General features: G+C 48.7%; 1 protein-coding gene across 1 annotated transcript in view; it reads left to right on the plus strand.

Annotated features, from left to right (window-relative positions):
• LOC8040161 overlaps positions 1–15,508 on the plus strand; it is a 196,462-nt gene that overhangs the window by 119,827 nt on the left and 61,127 nt on the right. The window lies entirely within an intron of this gene.

A 15,508-nucleotide genomic window follows, 5' to 3' on the forward strand; every position in this document is an offset into this window, starting at 1 on the left:
ATGTTGGAAGATGTGTGAGGCAGGCAGGCTTGGAACAAGCTTTAGGCCGCATGTAATTCTGTCATCGTCGAACATCGTGTATGAGGAGTGTGCATCGAGGCCTCTAAATATCTTTGCCCGGGCGTAGGTATAGCTCGGAACGCAGCAATAGAAACATGCTAACACCTCGCGGTTGGCACCGGGTAGATGCCTGCTTCTTCCACTTGGCCCCGAACCATAAAAGTGCAGTCCATTACTCTTTCCTGTCGTGCGGCTCGCACGCCACGCTCGCGTGCACCTCTGTGTATAGGCTGCCATAGAGGAGAACCTCTTGCGGGGACTACGCCCTAGAGGCTTTTCTTTTCACGAAGGACCGTGCTCGTCAGGTCACATATATATATGCCACGGTGCTCGATCGAGCGACGCCATGCGACATTGTGGGATCAACTGCCGAGGTCGCAAAGACTGCCGCCCCGTGAGCGACGGGAGAAATCTTTGGGGATTTTGCCAAAGGTCGACGATGTCGCAGAACCCGTGGACAGCGTTCTGCGCAAGAGGTGAGGGAGGTGTTGATTCTGTCTTTACCCGGTGTGGAAATGCCCGTCTCGTTAGGATCCTAAATATACTGAAACCCTTATGATCTAAGGGTGACGCTTTGCGCGCACAGACACTATCTGAATTTTTCGATAGCTTTCGCAGTTTGAGAAGCAAAACAACAAAACATAACACGCGGGCTCTGGACGTCACTGCGCTATTGGATACGAAGCGATATTCCCTCCCTCTGGGCCGGTTCACTACCGAATGGGGCTATCCTTCCCTGTGGGTACACGTTGTTTTTCTCACGTGACGTGCTTCGTGGGTACAAGTATCCATCGTTAGACTAATGGCTGCCGATATCTGTCCTCGCTTCGATGTTAAAAGTGCGATGGAGTCCCCATTTTCCAGACACTACCGGAGCGCAAAGATGCGCTCCGATAGAGAACCGAAGACTACAAACGCGTCCAGATTGAACGTTGTTTTTTTTTTTTTTTTGAACGTTTTAAAATCTTCGATTTTCCTTATATTAAATGCTTTGATTTGGTTTTTTTTTATGATGCTCAGCAAGTTTCTAATTGAAGCAATATTTTTGTTTTCACTAATTTAATTAGTTATTTGGTGAGATAATTAGAATGTTTTTTTTTATATCTTTGATGTCCGCCGTGACTGGTAGTTTTTCCTGAAAGCGTAAGAACATTTTTTTTTAAGAACAAAAGTTGTGAAAGTTATAACACATAAGCGGTTTGGGCAGGCGAGTTATCCGGCCATGGGGACAATATGTGGGGACAATATTTCTGAACTCTTTTCAGAACGACTCGTGAAGCAGGCACAAAACTGGCAGTGGCAAAACGCGTATGATTAGATTCTCATCGCGTTCCGCCATTGCCAGCTTTGCCCCTGCTTCACGAGGGGTAACTTTGGTGCGCCCCGGAGTTTCCCACGAGCTTCAAGTCGTTCTCAGAGGAGTTCACTTAGTGGTTTTCGATAACGCTCTCTAAGTTTCTAATTGGAACCATATGTCTGTTTTCACTAGTTAAAAACAGATTAACCAATTTTAGTTCATTAGCCGACTTATCTCAAACATCATCCACCCACATAACGTCCGCCTGGCAGTATAACTCACCGCCGCCACAAGCGGCATAAGTGTAAATTTCACGGCTTTTTTAAACAAATCTTTAAAAACTTAAAAACGTTTTTTGTTTGTATAGAACGGTTGCATGTGGCAGAACAACAAAGTATACCAAGGTTCACAGCGTAATGCAGTATCGTCCACAGATGGAAACTCTCTGTACGCGTTCCCGGCATCGCCCATAGCCACATGTCATTGTTCCGGGAAGTGGTTAAATCCACACCTTCGTACAACTCCCGAGGATCTTACACAGACGAATCATCCGAGAAAGACACGTTCTACTCCGTGAAAGCACTGATGCGGTTTGCCGGGAACTGTTCGAGCAGCCGGGAACGAGGTATACCCGGTTGCAACATACGCCCCTCGGCAAGTCAAGAAAACAAACTTGAAAAGCTGCTGGCCACAGGCACAGTCGTTTTACGCGCAATAAAACTTGAGATCGTGGGCGCCCGTCCGTCACGGTTCAATGGCTAAATTTAGCGGGAAAACTTGAATTGGTGCATAATTACGCACCAATTGATTTTCTTCGCTAAATTTGGCGGGAAGCTTTTACTTGAGTTGTTGTATAGTTTACTTCCATTCAATTTCACGCCAAATCTGAAACCGAAACTTGCTGTATCCCCTACCATCTGAGTTCAGGCAGAATTGACGCGAAAACGTCGCCGCGCTGAGGCAGACCGAGATCGCCGAGCTCGGCGGACTTTCTACAAGGGTGCAAGGGCTCTTCTCTTTTGGCAGCAGTCATAGATAGGCGTGCTATTTTCCTCGTCGAGAGTTATCTTCAATGCCACGCTTTGACTGGATATGGCGTCCATGTTTGGTCGGATCATTGAGTCCCACGTCGGGAAGCCTGCCCGGAGCCCGCAACAGTCGCTCCTTCGAAAACAGTGCGCTGTCGTGTCCCCCTCCAAGGGACAGCCATGAGGGAACGGTGTAATTCCAGAGCCTCGACCCGTGGCATTCCCTGTTCCAGGGTGTCTGGAATCTTCGATGCCCGCTGACCTTGACTGGCGCAACTGGGACGCCTGCCAGACGACGGTCCGCGGCGTTGCATCTCTGCCTGCCAATGGAATCGTTCGCCGAATAAACGCGTCGTTAATCACGGGCCGTGAGCGACACAGATTCCGCGCATCGGCGATCATTAACCCGCGGAACTGATTAGCCCTAATGAAATTCGCCAGGGGGAGCGCGACCTTCGGCGGCCCGCGCTTCCGTCTCCAGCGCCGCCTCGCGTGCAGTGAAAACGCGCACGAGTCTGGCGGGTGACGTCACGGCCCGTTGTCTGTGGGCCGACCATTGCGCAAGTCGGAATTCATTGTCGGGGTCGATATGTCGGAGGCGCCGATGCATCCGCGTGGCACGGAGATTTCGGCCCCTTTGAGCGCGGAACCGGAACAACAAAAGCCAAGGCCATAAGACGTGCTGCGGTGCTTTGCAGGAGCCCGGAAGATCACGCGGCGAGGGAATCTCTTAACTAAGCGGCGTTTTTTCTTTTTTTTTTTTCTTTTTTGCGTTTTTTACGTCAACTGTATAGGCTGTTGGAGTGGAGCCTCGAACGCGTCTCCGACTATGTTTATCTCGCCCTAGAAATTTCGATTTCCCCCTGAGGACGTCGTAAAAGTGTCCTGCAGAGCGATCCTGGAAGTGTCCCTGCAGCGGTGGTGGACGTCGCAGACGCCTCTTCGGCTGCGCTCTCCAGTACGACAGTCCACGGAAACTTGGGCATCCTCAAGTTGGGACGCCTCGAGGGCAACGACACTCGCGTTGGCTCCTATTTTTTACCGAGACTCGTGCGCCCAACCGCCAGGATCGCGGCATCCGACGGTTTGTCATAGAGAGCCTAGATAGGAGAGAATCCATCTTAAACCGTGGGGATCGAAAATCCAACACGACCATGTTTTCGCGTTGGTGTCAATCATCGCTTCACCCTTGCCCAGCGAGGGTTTTTAGTTTTCACCATACGACATTGGCGCTCCTATCGTGGTGGTCGCAGGTTTTAATTTCGCGCATAGTTTGCTGCGTCCGTCGAACTGGTTCTGTCTCAGGTTCTGGTGAAATTGAGATGAAGGCCGAATCACGACCCAGGTGGACGGAATCGACTGCTCGGTCTGCGAGACGCCCGTGTCCAGCCGCTCGGCGGATCGTGCGCCTCTCTTTGAAGAAACCTGTCCCAAGTGTGCGGGCGTCTCCCGCGTTGTGAGGCAGGTCCCCAGGCGGTCTTCCCACTGCCCTCCTGCGCGACTCCCTTCCGCCCCGAGAAGCAGAACTTGGCAAACGGCCACAGCTGCGACCCCAACGGGCCACTTCAGGCGTCTGAGCCGTACACCTGACACATCGGAGAAGGAACGCCTCCAGGGCAACATTTTTTCAATGGAAAAAAAAAGGATATATCCAACAAGTTCTTTTAAAGTAAAAATTGATTGTTTTTTTTTATTGGCCATTATAAGGTTATTGGAATAGATCTGGGCAACGCTTCGTCCTTTATGTCTCATCTGCCTGTAATGTCAAACTCTTTAACACCACCACCTTTCCACGCGCACACACGCGCACACACGCACACACGCACACGTACACACACACGCACACACACACGCGCACACACACACGCACACGCACACACACGCACACACACACGCACACACACACACACACACACACACACACACACACACACACACACACACACACACACACACACACACACACACACACACACACACTAAAAAAGTGTTTTTCTTTTGCGTCGGAGTGTATTTTTTGTTCTTGAAGAGGTGTCACGTGATTGGTTCCGTCGCTCTGTTAGGCTGAGGGCGGCCTCAGTGCCCGCCGTTGTCCGAGTCATGCTGAGACGACGCGTCTGCCCGGCCGTGAGCGGGGTCCCGTCGTGTGTCTGCGGGGGGAGCGCTCCTTTTCGGGGGTCTCTGGCGGCCGTTGACTCCTCGTGCCCAGGGGGGCTGCACCGCTGTCCCCGGGACGGGTTTCGCGCACGCCGCTTGACGCATGCGCCGTCTCGGCACCGGTGGCCCCCGCACTGCGCCAGGGGCCACCCCCAACACCGCCCACTTCACCAGGGACAAGGGAATAAACACATTAAGGGGAATTGCTAGGCCATTGCGTTGCATGCGTCAAGCGTTCTGACATCGCGAACGTTAGTGATGCTCCGAGTTTCGAGACGCCAAACGCCTTCGTTCTGGGGGCTCTTCACCGGATAGTTCAACGCGTACCATCTGTACACTCGATAGTTATTTTTGAGGCGATACTAGCGCTAATCGGGCTCATGAACCTGGGGATCTTCCAGGGCCTTTCACGCTCTCCACCTCCTCTCCCTCAGAGCGCACAGGTGGTCGAGTTCCTCCTCGCCTACCCCTCTGGTTACGTGACCTCCCCGTCAACCAATCAGCGTCGAGCACCTGACTCCTCCTCTCCCAGCCGTCAACCAATGAGTGTCGAGCATCGCGGCCGCGCTTTGATCTGGGCTTCACAAAATGCCGCACACCGAGCCAAAGGGCGTTTCACGTTAGGAATAGAATAGTTCCGAGTTTCATTCAACGTAGACTCGTACAAGATGCAAAATGCGGGCCCGTCCACGCCAAATGAGCCTTGGGGGACAGAACCCGACGGTCGAGCGACGAAAAACTGCACTCGGCGGTTAGCAACACGACCCCTGACACACACCCACACACAAAAAAGGGGGGGTGGGGTGAAACATCAAGGTCATGCTAGAGTGTTACTTTGTCTACATTTTCTTAATTTCTTTTTCTACTAATTAGTTTCGAACATATACTCTGGAAGTCATGGGAGCCGCCCTAACCGACCTTCAGTTTTTGAGTCCTTATTCCGTTCGCTTCACTTCATCATTGCCTCAGGAGGACAGGTGAGTGCCACTTCAGGTGCCGCTGTGTCCTTAGCATAGGCCTTTGGGGAGGCTCGTCAACGCCCGCTTTAGTGGCTCGACCTCTCGGCAAGACGAGAGAAGGTCTGCAAGACGAGAGAAGGTCGGCAATGGCGGCTCAATCGGGCGAGTGTTGAAAGCGTCTACAGGAGCGAACTCGTTTCCCACAACGGCCGACACAACGTGGAGTTACGAAACGAGGCGGATAGGACCGAGATTTCTGCGAGAAGCAAGTCAGTACTCGGGAAATGGCGAAGCGCGACAGTTTCCACCAAAAGGGAAGAAATGCTCGGCATCCGCAGAATTTCTAGCACACATCTATTCCAAAGAAAAAATCAACGTGGTACCCAACGCTTTTTAACTCTTTAGAATACGACCAGTTTTACTGTGCCCGTTCTGCACAATTCGGGAATAGGGTACTAATACACTATACGTAAGACTGCTGTATTCAAGGACGACGTAATAATAATCATAATAAGCATTCATAAATTATCTTACTTTTATGCGCCCCTAAACAGCCACATGGGTCTTTCCTTTGGTGCGCACACGTAAATAACAACCTAAGAAACATAGATTAAATAAAAGGGCGGAGAAACGCGAGGACAATGGGTGAACGTGCTTCACACAAAATGCGCACTATTATTGGCTACTATCCGTTCCAGCTCGGCCACGTATAGCGGGCTGGTAATAGACCTCTGTCAAAATGGAAGCGATATCCTAGCGGCGCAGTGCCGTTCAAAGCGTTTGGGCACCCTTTGGCCACACTTCCGGCTTCGATTTGCCAACATCGGGTCACGACATTCCCTCACAACTGATACTGTGCTCGCATTTTAGAATATGGGACTCTTTCCTTAATTGTGTAAAACTATAGGTGTTGCGTACCAATACAAATAAAATAATAAAACAACCTTGTTTTTGGGGGGGGGGGGGGGGGTGGGGGTGGAGTTTGTACGCATGTGAATGGACTAAGAAGGCACACATGGAAGAGGTATAAACTGGGCCGGTCATCCCGTTTCATCTTCTCAATGGCCTTCTCAAATGATCCGGGAGGGTCATACTCTGGAGTGGTGCAGTCCGGCCGCCAGGAGAGTATGGGACGCGGCCGGCCCTTCTCCTAATTTTTGTCCAGCCTAGTATAGGAGGTCCTTACGGCCGCTCGAGGTCCGTGGTCCAACGGGGGGACTCTCACGAAGTTGAATGTGTGCAACCCTAGCGAGCGCTGACTTTATCTTCATGCAGTGCCGAGATGCACTACCTCGTCGACGGGCGATCCAAACTGAACCCACTCCTCTCCATGGCCAAAGAGGTACTACCGTAAGGCAACGCTCGCAGTGTTGCACCGAGACATTTTTGGAAGTAGTTTACCGAATATGCCTGAGCTGGATCGAGCAATCTCATTGGAACGAAGTCTGCGTGCATGAGGTTCCTGGGCCCTGATCGGATGGAATGAACGTTAAGGACGACAACGCTTCTAGGTAACGCGGCGAGGAACGCGAAAGTATACCCTTGTTGATGCCCGATGAAGCGACACTGGGGCTGGACACTTCAAGGTCATCCTGCTGATATCCCACATTGCCCGCTGATAGTTGGGGGGAGAAAATAGGTTTTCGAAGGGCCGGAGGAATCGTATGTTTGTCTTATTAGACTCGAGCTAGGTGGCGCCAGCTACCGTCGTTACGAAGATATAGCCGTGAACATCCGTCCATCCATCCTTGGGCACGAAGCGTGTGATTGGATTCGAGTCCTCGCCGAACGCCGACACAGCACTCGGTGTCCACTACACTCTCAGAGTACGCACCAAAACGGCGGACTCAGACAGTTGGCGCAGCTGCTACTCGATGGCGCGTTCTTTTGAAAACTGGTCGAGTGACACAGACCAAAAGTAGTAGACGAGTCGCGCGATAAATACCTCCACTTTCCGCTTTTTCCGTCGCCATTCTGTCCCCCCCCCCCCCCCCCCCCAACTATCTCTCCCTTAGCGATCAGTAAAGAAAAATTGAACAAAAGAAAACTTTTTTTTTTTTTTTTAAGCTTCGAAGGTTAGTTATTTTGGAACACTACACCTTTGTGTCAGGGCCAAAAGAGTCGGGATAAACAGAAGCGACTTAGCAAGGACCCATACCTGTATGCAAATTACTCCTTGACCGATGACTGTCTCGGAGACGTGCCAACGCAGCTTAAACGTGGAAGAAAACGACGTCAACAACAGCCCGAGACATCCGATTAGTCGTCGCCGGATTAATTACCCGCTGGCCTTACGGCGCCGGGGAATGTGGGGACCCTCTCGCTTGGAGCATCTGGAAAGGCGTCTTAGCAGCTGTCTCGCCCGCACGCAGCTACTTCCGCGGCGCTGCTTTCATGCTCAGCTCCTGTGAAATAATGACTCTGTGTCTTTTCGAGCAAAAACTTTTACGTCCCCGTGGTGTGACTACAATGGGGTTGGCATTAAAAGGATACTACAACGAAATTTCGGCGCTCATTTTTTGGTCTATATGTGTTCAAAGGAGCAGCGTCACATCGAGCATACCGATATCTTGTTAAAAAAGTCACGAAAAGGAATTTTAAAACGAATTAAACGATTAGCAAAGAGCACCTGGTGGATTTCGCTAACGCCTCGCTTGCAATACCCGTCTACGAACCTTGACAGACAGTGATGGAGGTTGTCTCGCCTCCGGCCACGACGAGAGTAGGGGGGCAGGGGGAACTCCCCTCTTCCCGAGAATGCCTTTTGTGTGTCGCAGAAGTCGCTATTGTCCCCCTGCAAGATTACAGAAGATTATCCCGTCACTCCAAATTCGTACAAAATCAGCCGCTTCGGTAACTGGAACGACTAGGCCATCCTCTCAACGTCAGCCTCGCCGTAGCTTTGCTCGTCCTGAGACGACCTACGTCATGATTGCGCTGGATGTCACGTGGTCTCCGCTGGGCCTTCTCCGAGCGCTTGCTAGAGGGGGCCGTTTATAACGAAAAATACAGCCACCAGGCTCAAAATACAAACGTGCGATTGTCATTTACGGATATTGTGGATCATATTCAACCTATATTTGAACACGACGGGAATATTTCAAACTTTGTTGAAGTATCCCCTTAAGACAAGAAGATAGGTGCTAAAATTACTTTGCAGTCTCTCTTTAAAAGAGGGTCCATGAAACGATTTTTTAACTTCTTCCTCCTTAGCTTTCCTTCTCACCTCGAAAGCGAAATGAGAAATCACGTCGTCGTGCCTTTCTTGAGCACCAGTGCGATGACTCCTCCTAGCTTCCACCGTGCTCTTTAAGCTCACCATGGAACTTTTCATTCTCAAGTGATTAAGTTCCGTCAGGGCACTCATTGGCCACGAACGCCAATCCAAATATTCGTCGACCGACTGGTTGTTAAAGACCGGATACGCCCGACTGACGCGGTTCACGCGTCAAATGTGTTAGCTTTGGTCGGCTGACGTGTTTCGGGAAGCGCGGATGTATCACGGTGAAAAGGGCGCATAGCTTTCGAAGCAAAGGAGGTACGAAATAGTCCGCTATATTTTCAGATTTTCGTACGAAAGGCAGCCTTTTGACTTTCTACCATTTGTTGTTTTGCCCACTAAACGATACGCGATTAGTCAAATTCCACTCTAGAATCACGACTGCAGCCCAAAATTAAATTTTTTGGCCTTTTTAATGGCGGCTCGTGCAAATCGGTATAACACGTGCACGTGCGTGCGTTTCTTCGTGTCGATTCGGATAAATGGGTGGAGAGAGACTGAGCAGTGGCTGGAGGCGTTTGCAAACTATCGACGCTTTTGCCTCCTCCTCGCACCTTGTATTGCGAACCCGGCCCGTGAACAACCTGATCCCGATCGAGCAGTTGGAAGACGCCCTAGAATGGCGCACTCCCGCGACGTCATTTGTTGCCTCTTCGGGACCACTTTCGATACATGGGCGGTAGAGCTTCGCTTTTAGTCACCGCCAAAGCGCGTTGCACGTTGTCTCTCGAGGAGCGAGCCAAGGTAGCGTTCGTAGACTGTTCGTCTGCTAACGAAGCGTCATTATCAGACGGAAATAAAGCGAAAAAAAAAAACAAAAAAACACGGTACGTCGTCTGCTATCACACCAGGAAAAAAAAAAGGGGTGGGGGGGGGGGGGGTTGGGATAGATAGTTTGCAACGAAATGAGCGGTGCGGCCAAGTGAGATCGGACGCAGGTTGAAATTGTGATCGTCTGCTATTCGCGCTGGAAGCCATTGACAACCCGCGCTTCGTTTTGCGAATCTCAAGTTCTGTTGCCGTACACGAGCTGATATATCGACCGGTGTGAAAAGGAGCGCTAAGAACAAGCACACCTCGGTGCTTGTACGTTGGCGAGACGTTCCCACCAAACGATTGCCCGGTCGTGAATTCGGGAACGGGTCAAAATGGCTCACTGGTTGATAGCGCGCAAGCTCTGGCGCCCCATCCAATGAGCAGTCGAGAACGAACTCGCTCTATCCTCGAACAAACTCGGACCCCAGTCGATAGAAACCAGGCCATATATCCTCCTCTACACTCACAAAGCCTGGCAGTTCGACGACGGAGTGCCCGGTCGCAGATTTGGAGCCCGAGGATCTGGTAGCACGGCGCATCAAAGAGCCATTTCTCGGGGAACCTGGACGTCAGCGCAAAGCTCTTGCAGCGGCGAGGACCCGAAACACGCTCGTTCGCTCGGTAGAAGTGTGTTTCGGCGTCTCGCCGCAGCGGGGGCGCCAGCCACGTGGCTTTCCTAGGGTGCTTCCATCTGCCGGCCGCTTCCGCTGACAGGGTGGAGATACCAATGGCGCCTATATATCCCACAATATGGCGCCTCAGTCCAGTATTAGCTCCACATTGGGTGTCGGTCCTGTAGAGTGTGTGGGAGAAAGTCGTGGTGCAAAAACGTTGTGTTTAGCGAAAGTTCTGGAAAGATATACGCCATATGACACCGGTGAGAGCATCCCAAAGTTGGCCACAAAGAGGCGGGTGTCTCGACCCTGTCAGCGGAGCGGCCGGCAAGTGGAGGCACCCTCGTCTGCCGCTTTCCGTTTGGGCGACCGCTTCTCGTGGCGATATGCCGGGCTTCGTCAGAATATAGGAGGCTGTGGCGAGGCCTATTCCTCGCTCGTCTGCTCGCGACGACGAAGCACTCGCAGCCTGCGTGGAAAATGCTTCCCGGCGGCGGGAAGGAAAGCGAGTTTGACGAGGCGGGCAGCGTCGATCGTCTGCCCAGCATGCGGTTCCGCTCGGTCGAGCGCCACCAGAGAGCTGCGAGTCGTGTTCGTCATCCATCAGCGATCCGTCGACGAGAGACCGACCAACGAACCCTGAAGACTTTCGCCGCACGGTGCTCCGCTGTCGACGAGAGGTACCGGTGGACCTTTACCTGACGCGTCGGCATTCCCGAAGAGCCTATTTAGAACACGGAGCAGACCTTAAACAAAACCCCCGCCCCCCTTCTCGAGAAAAAACAAAAAGGTGGTTAATCGTTTAGGTTTTGTCACGTACTATCGCCCACCGGCCGACAGGCTTTTCTGTCCTGGCAAGATTCAGAAATATTGTTATATTTTCACCTCAATCAAAACGTGTATTAGAATCGCTCCTAACAAAATACAAAACAAAAAGAAAGTTTTGCGAAGTGCATTTTCTTGTCATACATTTTCTTTCGGGGAAAGTTCTTATACTCATATGCGTGTCTCAAGCGCGAAACGTATGTCCGACGAAACCGTCCGATCCGACGTCCGATCAGGCAATGCGAGGGTCGGAGGCGAGGGTTTTCAGCGCGTTCCGGTGCTACGAAGCCTCCGAACGTCATCCCGCCAGTTCGCACGTCGGATCTGACGATTTTGTCGTACATGTGTTTCGTGCTTTATTCACGCACTTAAAAAAAACTTTATAGGTGAGTTTGTTGTTTTTTTTTTTTTTTATCCACGCACTTAAAAAAAACCTAATAGGTGAGTTTCTTTTTTTTATTATTATTATTATTACGTTGGGAAAGAAACCAGGCGGTAAAGTGCCCAATGAAGCGCATGCGTTTTTGTCATCGTCAATGTCGTAAAACGTGCAATGCGTTCTACGACATGGACAGCAGCAAAATTGACAGCAGCAAGCAGCAAAATTGACTATTATCATTGTTTCTGTTATAAATTTGAGCTTAGTCGAAAGTAGGGCCTAAGAGGTGCACGGTGTATAAGTTACCAGTGAAATCAGTTGCCCCCATCGCCATGACGCCAAGTGGCAAAATGTAGAACCAATCAGCAGGCAATTGCCTCTGCGTTGCCGACTTGCGTGATATAATTTCCTTTTATCGTTCTTCCTTTTTCTTTGAAATGAATAGTATGCGAAGTTTGTACGTAAGGTTTGACATTGTGTACCTTTCGCGTGATGGTCAGAGGAGCCAGAAACGTGATTTCCCACTCTTGCCTTTTTATTTATCGTTATTTACTTATTTTCCGCCGCTGCTCGCCTCGTCGAGGCACAAATGACACGTACAATAATAATAATAATAATAATAATAAAAGGTTCCATTTCTGGAATGGAAAAATCTCGACTCGGCGCTGACCTGAAATGGAAGTACTCCGGGTGTGGTGATAAAGCCGCGCTTCGACTGCTCCAGACATTCTGCACACGCGGTCTTCCTTGTGCGACGCTCACACCGTCTGAAGACATGAGCGTGGTTTCCAAGTCCCCCGTACAGCTAGCCTCGGCTTTAGACAGCCCTATCCGCGACTCCAACTAACTATAGGTGGCGCCACTCATTTTCCAAGATGGCGGGTTTAGTGAGGGTCAGAGATGCGTGCCGTTGTTGAGCCCGTCTAGTGTGCTGGCTTCACTGAGCGACATAAATTATTTCTGGTAATACGAGGACGCTAATGTTTTATGAGCGCGGGTCACCTCTTTAACCTGAAAACAAGAACGGTGTTCAGCGTACAAATTACGGAAGGATGCGTGTTTTAATTCTGGAGCGAAACCGAAACTTACCTCTATTTTGGATTTAATTTCTTGATATAGGCTTTAATTTCGAATTATTTCACGACTCAAGATGTGTCTCACATCGTAATTATTTACTTAGAAAAGTTGTTCGCGGAAACTTTATTTTGTGGCATATTGTTCGATCCAGGGTGATATTTGTAGTTGCTGAAAAAATCAGTGCTGATATCTGTGCGTTCTCGCAGCCTTTCTCTCGCTCAGATAATTGTCATGGGAAATAATGACAATTATTCCAGCACAAGAATAAGAAAATAATTCTAATTTTTATAATATGTCCACGAAACGTATAAACTAATAAACGCTGCTCTCACTGCAACAACCCAAAGACGGAATCCGAGTAAGACAGCTAAAGTGTGTGTGTGTGTGTTTATAGCACCGCGTGACGTGTAGGACTTCATATTACATCCATTGTTTGACTGTTTGTCTGTCTTGATAACTATGTCAGAGTTTTTCCTATGCTAAAAAGAAAACAGAATTATACCTTTCTGGAAAGACTATTATGGTTAAATGGCGTATTCTCGCGATCTTGGCGTTAATTGGAGGCATACTTTGCCGCGATTTGTATTAATAATAATAATAATAAAATTCACATATTTGAATATGTAATTCTTCAGTTCTAATATAATTTGTTGCTTATGATCTAATTTTAAACGCGCGAAGAAATATGACAATAAAAACTGTGCTAATTATCATCACTGGTTTCAGTTGCTGCATTTTAATTACCAATAAAAAAATAGTCTAAAATCAATGAAAACATTTTAGCTAATGTGAGAAATCCATGTAAAATTACACTAACCGTGAATAAAGTATATTGTACTCAAAGTCGCGACTTTTGACAACCGGCGAAACGCCTAAAGTCGCCGCCAATAACCTTCCAAACCAAATGCCCAAAAATAAAAAATAAAAAATGAAAAAAAGAAAAAGCTTTTTTTTAATTATTAGTTTTTTCATAACATTTTTTACTTTTGTATTTGCTCGCCGTTGTTTTGCCAATCTCAACCTTTCCAGTTCGAAGGAACGCCTACTTGCTTGCACGTCTGGTCACTGCAGCACGTTTCGTTGGCGTTGGAAGCCGGTGAAACAGTTGTGAGTTTTAATATTGCGTATACGAGCGAACTCAAGCCCTGTGTGTTTGCGTTAGCTTTACGTTTTCTACACTGCGCGTGCGCGGAGCCCGAAACTGCGGTCTTGGATGGCGCATGGCGATGGGGCGCACGCACAACGTGGGGCACGGAACTCTAACGCAAACGCATACCGCTTGCGTTTGCTTCTATGCGCAATACTAAAACTCTCCAGTAAGGTACAATCCCATACCGGCTGCAGCACTACGTTGGGACAGTGAAGAGTCTTGTTTACATTCGGAAACGACATTTCGCGAGCCATGATCGCGAGCAGTTCCGCCATGCCCGCTGAGCAGGAGAGTCGGGGACCCTCACTAGAGCGCTTCCCGTTTCCGCCGCGGGAGGGCGAGCGTCGAGCTGGAGACGCGAATAGGGTGAGACGAAGGCAAACATCTTGTAGCCGAGAGCTTCGTATTGACTTTCATGATCCCGTCCACGGAGCTCGTGGATGGACCTTTTCGCGCCGGCATTACAATAATTGGTCGGGGCCGGCTTCGGAGGAAGGTTATTGCTTAACCTTGATGATAAAAAAAGTCCCGGCCCAGATTTAATTCCTACGGCTTTTTTGAAGCGATATGCTGAATGGATTTCTAAATACCTGCATATAATTTTCCAAAAATCCTTGTCCCTCGGTTCCCTTCCCGATGATTGGAAAGTTTCAAAAATAGTTCCCATCCTAAAATCCGGAAAGGAAACAAACGTCACAAACTATCGACCAATATCAATGACTTCCCAATGCTGCAAGATACTAGAACATATCATATGCTCGCACCTCACAAACCATCTGGAAGTTCACTCTATAATAACTAAAGAACAGCATGGTTTTAGGAGGGGACTTTCAACTGTAACTCAACTTTTAGAAACAACCCACGAATTTAGCGAATGCTTAAATAAACGTTCTCAGACAGATGTCATCTTTCTAGACCTGGCAAAAGCCTTCGATAAGGTATCCCACGACAAACTTTTAGCTAAATTACAAGCAATTCCTAAATCGGACTCTTTATTGAAATGGTTCGAGAATTACCTTAAGGGTAGAAGGCAGTATGTTACATTTAACAATAACGTATCCAGCGTATCACCAGTAACCTCAGGAGTGCCCCAAGGCACGGTTCTGGCGCCTGTGTTGTTTTTAATATTTATTAATGATATCGTGAAAACTATCGATGTTCGCATAAAAATGTTCGCAGATGATTGCGTACTATACTCTGAAGTAAAAACGCGTAATGATCAAATAAACTTAAATAATAACTTGAAAAAAATATATAACTGGTGCAATGATTGGCAAATGGCATTAAATAAAGAGAAATGTGTCAGCATGACGATCTCACGTAAAAAATCCCCGCTTGTGTTTGACTACGAGTTGTCCGGACACAAGCTTAGCAGCGTAACTAAATATAAATACCTAGGACTTATTTTCTCTTCGGAACTTAAATGGGACAACCATATCGATTACATGGTAAGCAGAGCCAACAACAAATTATGGTATTTAAAACGAATCTTGAAAGATGCTCCGTCTACCACTAAACTGCTCGCCTATAAAGTTTTGATACCATTTCTTGATACCAATTCTTAAATCGGACTCTTTATTGAAATGGTTCGAGAATTACCTTAAGGGTAGAAGGGAATACATTCCGGTTCTTGAATATGCGAGCGTTGTATGGGACCCGTTTACACAAAAAAACATAGACAAATTAGAAATGGTTCAGAGAAGAGCCCTTAGGTTTGTGTTCAACAAATTTGGACGTAACCATTCCCCTTCAAAGCTAATGTGTCAAACTGATTTAATACACTTGCAAACTAGAAGAAAAATAGCCCGCCTTAAAACCCTGTTCCAAATCATCAATCAGTCTATTAAAATTCCGCAGGACAAATAC

The sequence above is a fragment of the Ixodes scapularis genome, unplaced genomic scaffold (genome assembly GCF_016920785.2).
Source record: "Ixodes scapularis isolate PalLabHiFi unplaced genomic scaffold, ASM1692078v2 PGA_scaffold10__122_contigs__length_95168666, whole genome shotgun sequence".
Lineage (NCBI taxonomy): Eukaryota > Metazoa > Arthropoda > Arachnida > Ixodida > Ixodidae > Ixodes > Ixodes scapularis.